Source organism: Alosa pseudoharengus, unplaced genomic scaffold (genome assembly GCF_046254945.1).
Source record: "Alosa pseudoharengus isolate Yale_2024_CS ecotype anadromous, Long Island Sound unplaced genomic scaffold, YU_APseudo_1.1 YU_APseudo_1.1_scf_18, whole genome shotgun sequence".
Classification (NCBI taxonomy): domain Eukaryota; kingdom Metazoa; phylum Chordata; class Actinopteri; order Clupeiformes; family Clupeidae; genus Alosa; species Alosa pseudoharengus.
The window spans coordinates 26,230,716-26,233,215 of record NW_027468650.1 but is presented as its reverse complement, the minus strand read 5'-3'; the positions used below and the strand labels follow the sequence as shown (position 1 = coordinate 26,233,215).

Here is a 2,500-nt window from a genome sequence, read left to right as displayed (position 1 = left end):
TTGACCTGAGCACGCTTCGGTTGAATTTGTTTACAGCAAAAGCTTGTCACTAGAGGGTCTACACATTTATATCGCTATCGTGTCTGTTGTACAAGATATTGACGATGCAATAACTTTATAAACATGAGCAGAAAACAGCGATTAAGGCATTTGTCGAGAAGAAGGATGTTCTGACTGTTTTCTGCAGGTCTCACAGAAGGCATTGCTCTAATTGGTTAGGTCTATCCAATTGTGTGCAGAGGCATTTTCCCCCTGTATCATACCATACAGGTCCCAAAGCTTAGATTCCAGACTCAAATTCTATTCAGACACAAAACGTTATTGTGTCACTGTTATGAACAAGATGCTGAAAATGCTTCGCCATGTTGTCAATATAACAGTTAACTCTGTAAGCATTTTCTGACAAAAATGCACATGGCTGCAGTTTTGTCTGTTAGTAATACAGTATATCAATTTCGACAGTAAAAAGTTACACATTACTGTATGTAGGAGATCAGACAGGAATACTGTTTATTTCAATTGTCGACTCTGACATCACACTTTCAAAATAATTAGCACACAGGCCTAAACAGAAGCACAACATGTCACATTTTATTTACTAAAGGGTTTACAAAACATTTAAAACGTGCAACAAAATATTTTCAATATGAGTTTCAGCCTTAATTTTTACTATGTGTACACCATTTCTTGTTACTTTACATAGTTATTGCAGGTTTTAAAAGACAACTAAGCATAGCAGAGCATGAATTGTATTCATTCCTCTCAAGATGTAACTGTACTGTGTCTTATTATGACATGTAAGACCTTCAGTAAGCATCTAGACAAGACAAATTCATACATTGAACTTCAACTTATGAATTTTTAATTGAAATTGAAGAGCCTGGACTTGTTAGCTTTTCCACTGCCTTCACCAAAATGTACCAAAAAGCATGTACCAAAATGTACCAAAAAGCAACCTAAATGTACCAAAAAGCAACACAGAAACAATTGCATGGAGGTGCAAACATATTTGCTGTTTCTTCAAAGAAATGAGAAGTTATGCTTTAATTACTGTATGTATGATGGGGAGGTTGAACAAGTAGGTTTGAGAATTTCATTTTAAATTCTGATATGAGAAATGCACCAAAGTGACTACGAAATACTGTAATATAAACAGTTATTGTATATCAGAGAGTGTTTCAAAGAAGAAGTATGCAGGTAGCAGTATTTTGGCGGTGTGAGTGTGTTTGTGTGTGTGTCAGAATAGTGCAGATTTATTCTCTAAACCCACTTCAGACTTCAGAAACAGGCGGCTCCCCTCCTCATACAGATCCCCTAAGAGTGCCTGTCTGGCAGCAGTCTGCCTGCTGGTCCCTAAATGGAGATGCCTCACTTTCACTGCCACACACACACACACACACACACACACACACCCATAGGTTATCCGGTTCCTCTCTCTCTCTCTCTCTCTTCATATACTATATACAGTATATATATATATATATATATATATATATATGTGTGTGTGTGTGTGTATATATGTGTATGATGCTGTAATGATACAGTACACATACTTTATCATTACAGCATCATACTGTATATCTTGGACTTCAAAGTTTGTGAACCTCAAACAGAAGTTTTGTGACCCAGATGATGTTTAAAGCATGTTATTAGTACTTAAAAAAGAGAGAGAGATGGAAATAAAGATATACAGGGAGATGTAGAGAGAGAGAGAGAGAGAGAGAGACTTTATATTCCAGTTGCAGGACAGTTAATGCATCTCCTTTGATTTTACAAATGCTCTTGGTTTTGATCTAGATTTAATTATGACAAGTGGGTTTGTAAGAGCCTTGCAGACTTACAGAGAGAAATACGACTTCCAGTGTGTGTGTGTGTGTGTGTGTGTGTGTGTGTGTGTGTGTGTGTGTGTGTATTCCTCATGTTAGCTCTCTGAATGAGGGTGGTGGAATCAAAGGGACTAGGTTAAGAATTAGCCGAGTCTGGACACAGGAAAGTCATTACTTAGATAATTACACTCATCTCTTGCCCGACTTTTTTTTCTTCCAGGACACTACACACTGCTCATTGATTGGACGAGTACTCCTTAGTTCGTTGTCTCTGACTGTAGTTAATGTCATCCTTTTTAATCACTCTGGTCAGCCATTTCTTTCATGTACTGGTGTGTGTGTCTCTGAGTGTGTGTGTCTGTGTGTGTGTTCATGGATGTATTGCATGTTTTGGAGGTAAACTTATGTTGCAGCTTTATATAAAAAGGGTTGAATGATCTCCGAGTGGTCATGGGAAATGACAAAAAAGGCTTGAGGAATGTAGCCATTATGCTGAGGAATTGGGCTCTCTTTTTTTCAAACTTACTCCATCCTGTGCTTTTGAGGTTATGAATGGGTGTCTGTTTTCTTTCACACGTGTCCATATTCAGCGGTTGACAATTACTGACAGCTTCTCTCTCTCTATATATATATATATATATATATATATATATATATATCACTCTCTCCCTCTG

The 2,500-nt window shown here is 37.4% G+C and overlaps 1 protein-coding gene across 2 annotated transcripts in view; it reads left to right on the top strand.

Annotated features, from left to right (window-relative positions):
• gpr158a (G protein-coupled receptor 158a) overlaps positions 1-2,500 on the top strand; it is a 68,531-nt gene that overhangs the window by 33,399 nt on the left and 32,632 nt on the right. The gene's annotated exons all lie outside the window — the stretch shown is intronic.